The following is a 15212-nucleotide window of genomic DNA, read 5'->3' on the forward strand; positions in this document are numbered from 1 at the left end:
ATATAATACTTGCTACATTTTGGCGAGCTAGCCAGGAGAGTGGAAGGCACAGTAATAATTGAGTAATTTAATAATTTCAACTTGTTCATTCACACTCACCAGTCCTTGAGTATAAACATGGAGTTCTTTGAATCTCTTGGAGTGAAAATTCCAAATGCTGTTTTGATCAATGGGGCCACAGATTCTGATTTGCGAGAAGATATTATCAGATACTTTGAATCAATAGGTGGAATAAATCAGAATTTCACAGTTAATGATACAAGTTCTGAATTTGTAGGCCGATATGTTGTTGAATTTAAGTCTGGTTCTGCTATTGGGCTTTTACCAACTTTGCCATATACTTACACTTCAGATGAAGGTAACAAATTTTATATTGAAAGTTTGTCTGAGGTTTATGCTTCAAAAGGTTGTGCTTCAAAAACTGAAAATTTGATGATGGATGTGAAGACTATGGCTAAATTGTCTGGAAAGGAATATGGAGAAATACTTCAAGAAATGATGTCACAAATTAACAAATCCATTGCCGAGCTGAATCGTCCTGCCGCAGATGTCAATGCTGAAGAAGAGCAGTTAACCCCTCCTGTTTCAGTAAAGCAATCAGATTCTCCTGTTACCAACTTCCTGTCTGCCTCTAGGTCCAGTTTTGTTCCTCCAGATGATAGTAACCAGAGGGGAGAAAGGCGATCCACTCTAAACATGGCTGCCAGTGATCTCACCCCTCCTGAGGTGCAGCGTTATGTTGTGGAACATGTTGTGAGGAGTGGAGATGATGCACATTCATCCCATCGATTCCGGACATTCTCTGGGAAGGTGCCAAGGCCAGCGCATGAGACAGACTATGATACCTGGAGGTCTGGAGTTGAATTAGTCCTGAGAGATCCAGCCATTTCGGATCTGCAACGTACCAGACTGATCAGGGATAGTCTGTTGCCTCCTGCTGCCGATATTGTTAAACATCTCAGTCCAGACACTTTGCCAGGGGTGTACTTACAACAGCTCGAATCTGCATATGGAACTGTGCAAGATGGAGATGAACTGTACGCAAAATTTCTCGATACTTACCAGGATGTGGGTGAAAAACCATCTACTTACCTACAGCGTCTTCAGGTGGCGTTGCAGCATGCGGTGAGGAGAGGAGGAGTTCCTGCAAGAGATGTTGATAAGCGTCTGTTAACCCAATTCTGCAGAGGTTGTTGGGACAATAATCTTATTGTGGAACTACAGCTAAAGCAGCGGAAAAATGACCCACCTCCATTTGCAGAACTTTTACTACTCCTTCGCACAGAGGAAGATCAAGATGCAACAAAGACGATGAGAATGAAGCAGCATCTGGGCGTGACAAAACATAAAATCTCAAATCAAGCACAACTTGTACGGGCTGAAGAGGAACCCAATTTGTGTTCTACAATCTCTTTATTCACTAAGCAGCTTACTGAACAAATGTCTGCCATTCAGAAGCAACTTGCAATTCTCACGGCAAGTCAGACCAGAACTGCTCCAGATACCACCATAAAGACATTTGATAAATCAAAGCCTGGCAATCCAAAGTCATCTTCTCCAAAGCCAGGGTTTTGTTTCCGCTGCGGGGAAGATGGCCACATTAAGCCACAATGTGACAATGTTCCAAATTCATCCCTTGTGAATGCCAAAAGGAGACAGTTCAACAGCAAACAACAACAAAAGTGGCAGAAACCAAGCAAGTCTGGGCATTTAAACTAATTTCAGCTCCTGCTGAGGGACTATCAGGAGCTGTGCAGGACCAACCCTGTCCCGTAACAAAGAAAGCAAAGAAAACTGTCCAGTGTGTTGAAATGCAGTCAAACATGAAAGCAAAGAGAAGATTGCCAAAAGGATTGGTCGGTTCCCGATGTACTGCGGACATTACTGTCGCTGGTCAAACTTGCTTGTGTCTCCTCGATACTGGTTCGCAAGTAACCACCATTCCCGTGTCATTCTACAATGAACATTTGTTTGATCAGCCTATTTATTCACTTAATGAGCTACTCCATATCGAAGGTGCAGCGGGTCAGAATGTTCCATACCTTGGATATGTTGAGACAACCATAACATTTCCAGAAGATTTTCTTGGAACAAATTTTGACATTCAGACACTCGCACTTGTGGTTCCAGATATTAGACCCGGTTTCCCGAATTCAGTGTTAATTGGCATGAACACTCTTGAAGTCCTTTACGACCAGTTTTGCAGCAGTGATTCTCACGCCTTCCAGCCAAGTTCACAAGGCTACAAAGTTGTTTTACAAACTCTGCAGCTAAAGCACCAAAGCAATGTTGAAGATCACATTGGACTTGTCATTCTGGGTAGCAAGGCTCCTGTGTTCATTCCAGCTGGTCGCACAATGGTACTCGAAGGCTTAGCAAAGGTGTCAACTCCTACAACCAGTCAGTCCGCAATCGTTCAGCACCCGGATTCAGGCCTGCCGGGTGGCTTGTGCGTTAGCAGCTGCTTGGTTTCCTTGTCTTCTCACTTACCACACAAAGTTCCGGTTGTGGTGACCAATGAGTCTGAGCAAGATGTCTGCATTCCTCCATCTTCCGTGATTGCAGATCTTGACACTTATGAATGTACCATCTCTGACCACCATGTAGTCAATAAACCATTACAGAGTCAATCGACTCTATTGACTTTCAACTTTGGTGACAGTCCAGTCTCCGCTGAGTGGCGAGAACGTATCACTGCTAAATTGAATGCCATGCCGGAGGTGTTTGCACATCATAATCTCGACTTCGGGTGTACCAGCCATGTTAAACACCACATTAACCTCCATGATAATACCCCTTTCAAGCATCGTGCACGCCCTATTCACCCAAATGACATTGAAGCAGTACGGAAACATCTACAAGAGCTTCTTAATGCTGGTGTGATAAGGGAATCTGAATCTTCATTTTCATCTCCTATTGTAGTTGTGAAAAAGAAGAATGGAGAAATTCGGTTGTGTATTGATTACCGGAAATTGAATTTACAAACTATTAAAGATGCCTATCCCTTACCAAATTTGGAAGAGTCTTTTTCCGCGCTGAATGGCGCTAAATGGTTCTCAGTCCTTGACCTCAAGTCAGGCTATTACCAGATTGAAATGTGTGAAGAAGATAAGGCTAAAACCGCCTTTGTCACTCCCCTGGGGTTTTGGGAATTCAATCGAATGCCCCAGGGTGTTACCAACGCGCCTTCAACATTTCAACGCCTGATGGAAAAGTGCATGGGAAGTATGCATTTGAAGGAGGTTCTGGTATTTATTGACGATCTAATAATCTTTGCTGACACCCTTGAGGAGCATGAACGCCGCTTACTGCGAGTGCTTGACAGGCTCAAAGAGTACGGACTCAAACTCTCACCAGATAAGTGCAAGTTTCTACAGACATCAGTACGGTACTTGGGTCATGTGGTTTCCGAAAAAGGTGTTGAGACGGATCCTGCCAAGGTTGCCGCCCTGAAATCCTGGCCAATTCCATACAATCTCAAAACCTTGCGCTCATTCTTGGGCTTCGCAGGATATTACCGGCGCTTCATAAAAGGTTATGCTGCCATTGTGAAGCCACTCAACAACCTGACCCGAGGTTACCCACCTGTTCGGAAGTCTACTAAGAACAACGCCTTTAAACCACTCTTCGATCCGAAACAGTCTTTCGGCGCTCGATGGAGTCCTCAATGCCAGCAGGCCTTTACCACTCTCATCGATAAACTCACCACTGCTCCTGTATTGGGATTCGCTAATCCGTCGTTGCCATACATTCTTCATACAGACGCTAGCACGACTGGTCTTGGAGCAGCCCTTTACCAGGAACAGGAAGGAGCCCTGAGAGTGATTGCCTTTGCCAGCAGAGGGTTGTCACAAAGCGAAAGTTGCTATCCAGCACACAAGCTGGAATTTCTGGCCCTTAAATGGAGCGTAACAGAAAAGTTTCAGGATTACCTATATGGAGCAAACTTTACGGTAGTTACTGATAGTAATCCTCTTACTTACCTCTTAACATCCGCAAAGCTTGATGCCACTAGTCATCGTTGGCTGGCTGCTCTATCGACGTTTTCATTTAAGATCCAGTACAGAGCTGGGAAGCAGAATTTGGATGCGGATGCGCTTTCCCGCAGGCCTCACAGCAGTCTCAGTCCAGAGACGGTACAAAAGGATGACGAGCTCCTTCACCAGTTTACTAAGCAACATCTTCCAGATAGTGATGAGAACATCTCACCTGAAGTTGTGGAAGCAGTGTGCCAGAGCAGTCTTTTCCGAACTCAGGCTGACACGTCACTGGTCGAATCTCTTTCTATCATGGCTGAATCAGTTTCTGATGCTTTTTCGGAAGATTTTCAAGGCCTTCCAGTTGCCCCTGCACTATCTCACCCTGAACTCCGAGACAAGCAAAGGGCTGATCCAAGCATTCGGGAGGTAATCCATCAATTGGAAACTGGTGAGAACATTCCTCCAACAGCTAGAGAAGAGTTGCCTGAGCTTTCATTTCTCCTGAGAGAACTGAGTAAGTTAGAAATTCTCGATGGCATCTTATATCGCAAACGGCAAGACAATGAGCAGCCATCTTACCAACTTGTTCTGCCTGAAGAACTCCGTTCAACTGTTCTCCAGAGCCTGCATGACCATATGGGCCACATGGGGATAGAGCGTACTCTCGATCTGGCTCGAACCCGGTTTTACTGGCCCAAAATGGCCGCTGATGTTGAGCGTAAAGTCAAGACCTGTGGACGTTGTGTGCGTCGGAAGGCATTACCAGAAAAAGCAGCCCCTCTTGTCAGCATTCGAACATCCCGCCCATTGGAACTTCTTTGCATGGATTTCCTCAGTATAGAACCGGACACAAGTAACACCAAAGATGTTCTGGTACTTACCGATCACTTTACAAAGTTCGCTGTGGCAATTCCAACAGCCAATCAGAAGGCGAAGACTGTGGCCAAATGCCTCATGGACAATTTCATCATCTACTACGGTATTCCGGAAAGGTTACATACCGATCAAGGCCCAGACTTTGAGTCTAAGTTGATTCATGAACTTTGTACTGTTGTTGGAATTCAGAAGTGTCGAACAACACCTTACCATCCTCGAGGCAATCCTGTTGAGAGATTTAACAGGACTTTGTTAAACATGCTGGGGACTCTGGAGACTAAACAAAAATCCAAGTGGCGTGAGTTTGTCAAACCGTTGGTGCATGCCTATAACTGCACGAGAAATGAAGTTACCGGATTCACTCCCTATGAGTTAATGTTCGGGAGGTCCCCTCGCCTTCCTGTGGATCTGGCCTTCGGATTACCTGTGCACAAAAAGAAGTACCAACCACACACTCAGTATGTACAAGACCTTAAGTCAAGACTTGAAGAAAGCTACGAAATTGCCTCCAAAAACGTTGCAAAAAGCAACGACCGAAATAAGGTTCGATTCGATAAAAATGTCAGACCGTCTCAGCTTGAAGTTGGTGACAGAGTGCTCGTTCGCAATGTCCGGATAAGAGGGAAGCACAAACTCAGTGACAAATGGGAACCAGATGTCTACATCGTTGAGAAAAGAGCTGGAGACTTACCTGTGTATACTGTAAAACCTGAAGGGAAAGATGGTGCAACACGTACTTTACATCGTGATTTGTTGTTGCCATGTGGTTTTCTCCCGGAAGCAGATCTGGATGCAAGTCCTGACTTACTTCCTGTTGTAGAACCCAGAATAACTCGTCAGAAAACTCGAGCCCTGCTCCACTCTAAAGATTCTGAGGAGGACGCAGAGCAACTGGAGGAAACATCTGTCTATCTGATTCCGAGTCCAGTGCAGTTTTCAGTGGAGAAATTCCAAGCTCCAGAGAATGTAACCTTCCCGGTTTCTGAAGCTATTCCGGAAATAAACTCACCTGAATCCTTACCTGACCCTGAAGGAGATTTACCTAAAACCTTACCTTTTACTGAAAATGTCTTACCTGCAGTTGATTTTGATCCTGTAGAGGAAAACTTACCTGAAATGCTATCTGTTGACTTACCTAGTTCTGAAGGTCCAAATGTTGCCAATGCACCTGTGGAAGAAGAACCTGAAGAAGTTAACAATCTTGAATCTAATTTGGCAAACCCGACAAATCTTGAAAGCATAAACGACTTACCTGATAATGATAAAGAAAGCATAAATGACCAACCGATTGAGCCCAGTCTTAGACGCTCAAATCGTTCTAGACAACCACCTAAGAGACTAAACTATGTTTCATTTGGAAATCCCTTGATTTCAGTCATCCAGACTTTGTTACACAGTTTGTCCGACGCTTTGGGCACATAAATTAATTAGCTCAACCGTAGTATGCAACGGGACGTGCATAGATTAAAGGGGGGAGGGTGTAACCCTGGGTTAAACACACTTTTAGTTAAGAATTTAAAATTCCCACCCCTTTTTCAAGTCCCTGAATGCATCACATTCACCTGAGTGATCACCTGGCTTCTCCAGCCAATCCCATGTTTTGGAGGGAATATATATGCTGCCTCACTTCCTCTCCAGTCAGTTGTGTGGGGAGAGGAGCTGAGGAAGCAGCTGTACAGGTCAGTTCCCAAACAAACACAGTCAAAAAGAAACATTTTGGTTTAAACTAATACATAAAATGCCAAATTACAGAGCTTTACTCTGGGATGTGAGGATTGGTGGGACCCAATGCCATTTTGTGCAAATCTGATCATTGGAATTGGTGAGTGTGAATTGTTTGATGTCTTGTTTTGTGTGAACAATGAGTTAGCTCTGCTGGGCCATGCGGTAGCATTAGCAGCTAATGCTAACATGCTAACCCAGGTGTCCTAGGCCTTAGGCCAAGATCTATTATAGATTTCTATGTGTTTAGCCTATTGTTCTTAAATGCTAACATTAGTTTAGCATTTAGCATTTTTCAGACTTTTGGTTTTTGAGTCTGTTTTATTGGAATGAATTTATTTGAATGAATTGAATAAATACACCATGGTATTAGTGATTTTAAAAGGTTTGGATAGTGTACACTAAGTTATGGAACTTGAACTCTGGTTTTATGAGTTTTCATTTTGGCCTTGTTTTACAGGCCAGGTACCTTTACCCTTTATGGGTTAATTCGATGGCGAGCTAGTGATCCACGGCCAGGAGCCAGAAGAACCCTCAGTCCGTCTCTGTAACACCTGTCGGGTAGGAGGCTGGTGCAGCCTGCTCTCTCCCTCCCCTTACTCACCTTCCATTTGCCCCGCTCCACTACTCACCTTTCTTTGGACAATTGCGCTTTTTCCATAATCCCCGAAACTTAATAACAATTACTGAACATTTTGCGGTGCCTAAATGGACTGTCGTGTGTAACTGGAAAAACTACAACAAAAGGACTTTGGGTTTTGGTTTGTTCATTCTAAGTTGAACATTTGGAATTAGTGCGTGTATTTTTAATGTAAATATTCACTGTACAATTGGGTTATTCTTTTTGTTTCTGTTATCAACTATTCACCTTAATATATGGTACCATCACTTTAAAACTTACTTTGTGTCTTGTATTTACTGTTTTCCGCTCTCCAGTAGCCGTTCTTAGATCTTCTGAACACTAGTCCAATTCTTGTGTTAATGTATTATTTAGTTACCCTATACGACCAGGTGTTGATATAATACTTGCTACATGCAGCTAATGTTTCTTTGCTTGTCTGTGTGCTCTGCTGAGGCTTTCGTACTTTACAGAACGATGGATTGTTCTATTTAAACACATTGGTTCTTTATTATGCTGCTGATCCCAAACTTTAAATGCACGCAAAAATGATTTGTATATTAAGTAGTCTACTATTAAAACAGGCCACTTGCTATTGTCATTATAAACAGAAATGCATGAATTCAAACATGTTCATTTCCATTACATGTAAAAAATATATATTTTTGTTTAGTGCATCTGTCAAGTCACACACACTTACTGCTACTGCATACATAATGTACCTCCTTGCTGACCTATGAGCAGTAAATACACATGAGAAGATGTGACCTGAGCAGAGAGCATGATGGGAGCCTGAGGGCTGAACTATTCAGACAGTTCACTCATCACATTCTGCCTGACTGCCAATATACCATGCATGCACCGGCATCCTGGCGCACACACACACACACACACACACACACACACACACACACACTGATTTAAGTACACTACAATGCTTTTGCCATCTAACACACAAACACATTGGATAAACTGGGTCTTTAAAGAAACTCCATTATGTTTTCTGCCTTTATGTGTATAAATTTGATGCTCATTTTCGCTAATATTCAGTAACACATCAAAAAGCTGAGGCTGGATTTTCACAAACTAAGAAACAACTAGTTTTGAATTCAACGTACACAAAAATTCTGGATGGATGTCAAATGTTCAGAGAACAGCTTTATCATTAAGCCTCCTGATTTCCATCCAGGTTGACCTCAGCGGTTGAGTGTGAACAGAACAAGCTGGTTTCCTGCCCACAGCAACGCCTGCCGTGACAATATGGCCTCAGAGAATTAAAACATTCCCTATGGAGAGGCAGGACGGACACACAGGGAGAAATCTGCTGCGGAAAATTACTGAGGAAATCTGGAGGAATGAGCAATTCATCGGAAAAATAACATTCAGATTTTGAAGAAATACCTAAACACCGTGTGGTATTTGAGAAAACGGCACCTTAACAGACCCTAAAAATCCTATAATCTGTGAACACGCAGACACGAGGGGCTGATTTTCTGGCTAAATTTTCTGGCAACACGATGACTCCACGGGGAAACAAAATGCAGCTGCCAGTCAGCGACTGAGCAACAAGGTACAAGGTCGACCACCTGGCAGCGTGCGCGAAAATGCACCATTTAAGATGCCAGGCTCTGATTTTAACACCTTTGCTGTGACGGAGGATTACGAGACCCAAAACAAATGGAGGGGGCAGGTTCCCAGCATTCAGCCATTTTTGTCTCAGCTGAGCAGGGATGATGGAGCAGATTGCATTTCTGACATTTCCTCGTTATATAATCCAAAGGAGGACAGACAGGCAGGCAGAAAGCTACGGCAGACGGGCTGCGGTGGAGACAGGAAGATTAACCAGAGAAATGGACAAAAGGAACGACAGACGTGAAGAGGTGGAGCAGTCAATCAAAAAGAAAAAAAACACACAGTAACCGCGACACTTCTTGAAACTTTCTTAAACTGCTTCAAATGTATAACTACAGTAAACCCCTCATAAAAAAAAGAGACATTTTCTATAATTTTTTGACCTGTCAACTTTCACTGAACCTGTCGCCACCTTCACAGAAAAGTAGTGAGATGGTGTGAAGGTGGCGACAGGCAGATATGGCGGAACAAACATGGTAGTGTGGGATGTACATGAGATTCAAAGCAATCATCTGTGGCCTGCAGGGATAATCACTGCAAAGCCCCACTGTCCCATTCACTGAGGATAAAACCCACTGAATTAATCTGTAGGCCTACGGAATACACGCACACATGCACACACATGCCTCACAACACTTACATAACACATGGACCGCTTTCCCTCTCGTTCTCCTTTTCTTTCTGTCATACATGCTTTTCTTTCACTTTAGCATTCACAGTCTCACTTTTGCTCTCACTAACACACAAAATTTAGAGCGCGCACACACACACACACACACACACACACACACACACAAATACACACAGACGCACACTTACACCACCCCCTCCTTTCCTCCGTTTCTTCTTTGCTCTCTTCCTGCATGCACACATTCAAATGGACACCTGTCAACACGCTGCTCTGTACACGCTGTTCATTTGTCCACACACGGACACACTGTATAAGACGGATACATACAGTACAGCACGTATTAAAACAGACATAGGCACATGTAAACACACACAAGGTTAAAGCATTTGATGCACAGGGGATGTAGAAAGGTGTCGTATTCCACAAACAACATCCCCTCTGGCACAGTTAAACATGTACACAACACATGTGCAAGGATTTCCTCTGTCTGGTATACATAATTTCCATGCTGCAAAGTTATTAACATTGCTTCATGGGTAAGAGAGAAGCATCTCTGCAGCTGCCACAAGAATCAGGTTACTATAGAACTGCTGTGTCATCCCGATCAATAAGAAGGGATCCATATCACAGTTTCAAACATCGTGCAGATGATATGCTGATGGAGGAAACACAGGTTGGTGTGTGTGTGTGTGTGTGTGTAGCTAATGAGGGGCCGGTCAGCGTGAGAAACAGTGGCTACATGCTTCTAAATGAAGATTAGCTGTCCGTCAAACTGACAAAATGGTTATACGGACCCTTTTAAACAAAGTTTATGTTTACATGCAGAGTTTAACACTAATACACACTGTCTAACAGACACATTAAATGCATTTCCTGCCTCATAAAACGTGGACAAAGCTGATTTGTGAGAAGTATTTTCGTATTCTGCATTGTTTACGTTCATGGCATATTGCTATGTTTGCTGGTGCCTTGTAGGTCAGTGGAATAGTGTGAAAGCAACAGCAGGAATGTGTAAAGAAAACAAGAGCCACCGTGTAGAAACCCACCTTCATAGTGTTACTAGTGGTCAAAGACTCCATCGTTTGGTTCTGTAAAGTTGCCAGAGATTAAACAAAATCACTGTTTTCCAAGTCAAAATTAAACCAGCTGTTTTGGCTATGAAACCTCAAGTAAATGTACAATTCTGAACTGTTGGGTTTCAAGTTCCAAACAAGTACAACTTTGTCAAATTTTTACTTTCTCTCCTGATCAAATGACTGGCTGCTATTGGATTGTGTCAGAGGGTCTAAAAAATGCAGAATGGAGAAAGTCTTTTCAAGTCAAAGGGCTGAAGTCTAAGTAAAGTCCCAAGTCCACACCTGCAAGAGCCTCTTTTGCTTTTCTCAAGCCTAAAGTCATGTAATTTCTCTCTCACACCTCCACAAGCACCAGCTGGCTTAACTCTCTCTAATGAACAAATACAAACTGTGTGGGTGAGACCAAAACATCCTGCAGGACTTCTGAAAACATCTGTCCTCCAAAACAAGACAACGCTACCTAAAAATGATAAAGTGGGGCATTTATGACAAGTCTATTTTGATAAATGGCATGCAGCCCAAACAGGTTTTAAAAATGCACGTCCAAAACAAAACTGTGCAGGAAAAGCCCACAGGGTTTAAACAAAGGCAGCGCTTGCCAGAAACAGACCGCAAATGTGATCTCGCTGCTCATTTTATTGCTCAAACCTAATAAGTGAGCAAAGAGAAAGAGAAGATTGTTATCACGGCACATGCTTACAGCACATATGGCTGCTCTTCTACCATGTGGCATTTTTATAGACGATTTCACTGAAAGTCAACAAGGAGACAACGACGGAAAGAACAAGATGAATAAATAACAAGTGAAATAAATTAAAATGTGTGACTGACAGGGATGAGAGAATATGTGTGCATTTGTGCATGTGCGTGTGTGTGTGTTTTCAACAGCTGTAGCAGGACCCGGCTGGAGGCTGGTGGTAATTTCTCACCTTTTTGTGGGCAGGGTGATGGAGTGATGTGTTATGGGTGATGAGAGCTGGAGGGGAGTCAGAGGGGGTGGGGGTGTTGATGGTAGGGGGCAGATACGTGCCAATGAAAGCCGGAAAAGCAGGAACCGTATTCTCACCAGGAAGTCGATTATTTGTGCGCCCTGGGTTCATGTTCATCACAACATTTCAGCTCCAGAGAAGCAAAAAAACAAAACACCGGTTTCACCTGCAGCCTGAAGAAACAGCTAAAAACAGATTTTCTCAAATCAATCAGGTTGTGTTCAGCTGGGTGAACACCAGCCTCTTGTTCTTTTTTTCTAAGCTATTTACTGCATAGCTGGAACCTAAACAGCAGTCTTTGATTATCCTTCAAAGCACTGAAAGTACACATAAGGCAGCTCATCACCTTTTGCATGTAAAATTTTGCCGTACGACCAATATAAGGTTCATTCCAGAGTCAGAGGACATTCGGGCTTCAAAGTTTTTGAAAAATAAACCTTCTCTTTTACAATGTTCTGCTACATATTCATCAGTAATAAGTAATAAAATGTCAAAGGCTTGATTGGCTCAGCTTACACTTCAATGGTACAATTTTTCTTCATGTTTTATTTGTTGCTTCCTAACCCTACTCTAATCACAGTAACAGAGTTGCAAATCCATGCTAATGTTAGCTGTTTCTCAGGAGTAGAAGCTAGATATTTAGCTAGCTGTTACAGCTGACCAAGAGAACAAACTTACTAATGGAAAATAGTAAATAAAAAGGAAAAAAGAATCTGTCTTTTCCTCATAATATGCATAACAGAGTAGAGTGAGACATTCATCAAGGCTGACAATGTTATAAAAATATGAAAAAAAGAGGACATAGCTTTGCTCTACCCATTCTTTTGGGAAACTGCTTGAAGATGTCAATTCCAGTGTTTCATGTGATTCACTGTTTCCTTCTTCTACCTGCTAACAAGGTTATGCTAACAGGGTTGTAATAATAATTACAGTATTATTTAAAATATTACGTTGGTTCCCACAATAACAAGAGACATCAATGAGAAGAAAATAATACCAAAAAGAAGGTTTACATTTCATTTTAACGGTTTTATTTGAGATTGAATTTGGCCATCATCAGGGCGGGACAAGAGAAAAATGGCATTTTGGGAGGAACTCCAGACTTATTTGATATTTTTAAAAATATTTTCAAACATTCTTTTCCCCTAGCTTGTTTAGACTTGGTCTCAGAACAAGTAAATTTACACAACTGCATGTTTTAGTATTTTGTCTATGGATTGTTTGAAATTTGATGGGTGGGACGTAAAATGTCCTCTAGTTCTGGAATAAGTCATAAATGTGTTTTAGTTAAAATTTTTTTTTTTTTTTACAAAATTCCTTTGATAAGAATAAAGCGGTGACAAAATCATAACACACACTGCATACGAAAGAAAAACTAGAATAACTAATGAAGGCTGAGGAAGTATGTAAGCTGTGTTTTATTTGGTCCATTGCTCTAATTGTAATATCTGCCTGTTTGCTGCTGGTTACCCACAACAGCAGGCTGTCAAATGACACCACACGTGTTGATCTGCTTAAGAGCCGACCTGAGCTCTTCGTCCTCTCTGACATTAACACTGGTGAAGGGAAACAGGGACAGTCAACCATTTGTATCCTGCTATTTCTTAAAAAAAAAACCAGTTTTATTATTCACACAAATTTAAATTACTTTGAAATATAAAAACATTTATTAAATACAGTCAGCCTCAACTTGCCGTTGTATGCCAGGCCTGCACAGTTCATCTGTAGTAGCTCCCTATTCTGCATGTAAAGTCCTCAAATCAGGAAATCAATTGCTGTTAAAAATTCCACCATCCACACCTAAAACATAGAATGCTTTTACTGTTATAGCCTCTATGCTCTGGAAGAAGCTCCTCACTACTGTCAGAACAGTGCCTCAATTTAAAAAGCCTTCAAAAACCCACATGTACAGCCAGGCATTCCTCTAACGTCTCATACTGTCTTGTCTAGTGCTTTACTGATGCAATTTCTAACGTTTAATAGTCATTTTTGTACTGTTTAATTGTTATATTTAATGTTTTATCATTGCTCATTTTTTTGAAAGCAGCTTCTAACTCCAGTTTTGAAGAAATTAAATATATTTTTCATTATTACTTATTACTCTAGGCTCACTCAACTTCACAGCACTCAAGCCTTTATGGCAAAAGTCTTCCCTGGAGAAACAAGAACAAAAGAGTCGACTGAGTCTAACTGCTTTCTGCCACAAAGTACAGATATAAAGACAGAACACAAACACTCATGAAAATGACCCAATAGCCAGTAAGTCCCTGCTTCTTAGGTCATCTTAAGACAGGAAGTCAATGTGAGGTGAAAGTGAGACCTTTGGATTACTCTGGATCTCAAGCAGAAACAACGCCAGCGTCTGCTCCAGCAAACGGCACAATCCAACCCACTGTGAATAATACTGCAGTGATTTCACCTGTTTCCAAAGCTGATCAGCTACTTTCAGGTGTTTTCGTGACTCTGCTCAGTTTCGCAAACTTCCAGCACAACACTGAGAATGCAGGGTGACAGATTGTACCCTCTTTTTGGGGTAAAAGTACAATGTGGAGGCGGGGTCCTTCATTAAAGGTGTTTAGTTGCAGCAGATGAGGTCGAGTTGTTTCAGAGGAGCTGTCCGTGGTGCTGAACACAGTCAGCTTCCACAAACACAACTTCACAGAGGCTCCATTATCCTTTAATTCAATCCTCACAACAAACAACTGCTTTAATCCTCTAATATATTTAAGACGAAGACTCCCCAACACCAAATACAGGGACAAAACGCAGCAAAAGTTCGATTATTTCAGCCATTAAATCATCCCAGATAGACTAAAACAACATTGTCCTCGATTCCCCCATGAAACTATAGTGTAAAGGAGATTAATACAACTTGTCACTGTGGTGTAAAAGTGACAAACACAGACGTTAAACCGTGTCACAGCTGCTGGAAGAAACTTGAACTCGGCAGCGATAAACAACTTTAAAGATGCAGATTCGATCAATAATTCAAACTTTAACTGACGTCGTTTTGTTTATAGCGGGAAGAAACAAAAGAAGGAAGCGACAGAAACGTACCTCTGCAAGTTTCTTCTGCTCCTTCTTCTTCTCCTTCCTCCTCTTGTGTTGCTGTATATTGTGTGTCTGTGTGTTACAGGATGAAAATGTCTGTCCGCGCTGCCGCTCCGTTAAACGGGACCGTCCCCGGTGAAACACGCCGCCTCCTGCACACCACCGTCAATACCACACATTTACGCCGAACACACCTCCTCTTAACGTTCTCAAATTAAAACGTTTTACAGAAAAGCAACGTTTTGACGGTAAATTTCACTTTTCTGAACCTTCATGACTCAGAAATGAACAGAGCTGCATCTGAAAAAGCCGCCATGTTTTAACTCCAGCTTCACAATCACACGAACGAATAAAAAAGTCAACTTTAAAAATCACAGGAATATAAAACTACTTAAAAAGCAGGAAAAGAAATACAGTATGATTCCTTCTTAAACAAAACAAAACAAAATGTTACAGTACGAACAACAGAATAGAGATAATTTGTTTGATCAAAAATAAGAAGCTATAACAAAAACACAAATAGAAATTATCTGTAAAACAATACATCATGTTGCAGGAATTAGTAAATAAACAAATTAAATCATGTCATATCACACACACACACACACACACACACACACACACACACACACACAC

At 42.0% G+C, this 15212-nt stretch overlaps 1 protein-coding gene and 1 long non-coding RNA gene across 2 annotated transcripts in view; one reads left to right on the plus strand and one right to left on the minus strand.

The window, feature by feature from the left end:
- Positions 1–14814, minus strand: part of LOC110966481 (synaptosomal-associated protein 25-A-like) — a 58756-nt gene extending 43942 nt beyond the window's left edge. Inside the window, exon 1 of the mRNA XM_022215855.2 lies at positions 14583–14814. The gene's annotated coding sequence lies outside the window, so the exon portion shown is untranslated. The remainder of the gene's footprint in view (positions 1–14582) is intronic.
- Positions 5733–7478, plus strand: LOC127537605 (uncharacterized). Its single transcript, XR_007947325.1, has 2 exons — positions 5733–6678; positions 7039–7478. It is a non-coding gene; the product is annotated as an uncharacterized LOC127537605 (long non-coding RNA).
- Positions 14815–15212: the final 398 nt, after the last annotated feature.

Source organism: Acanthochromis polyacanthus, chromosome 2 (assembly GCF_021347895.1).
Source record: "Acanthochromis polyacanthus isolate Apoly-LR-REF ecotype Palm Island chromosome 2, KAUST_Apoly_ChrSc, whole genome shotgun sequence".
NCBI classification, from domain to species: Eukaryota; Metazoa; Chordata; class Actinopteri; family Pomacentridae; genus Acanthochromis; species Acanthochromis polyacanthus.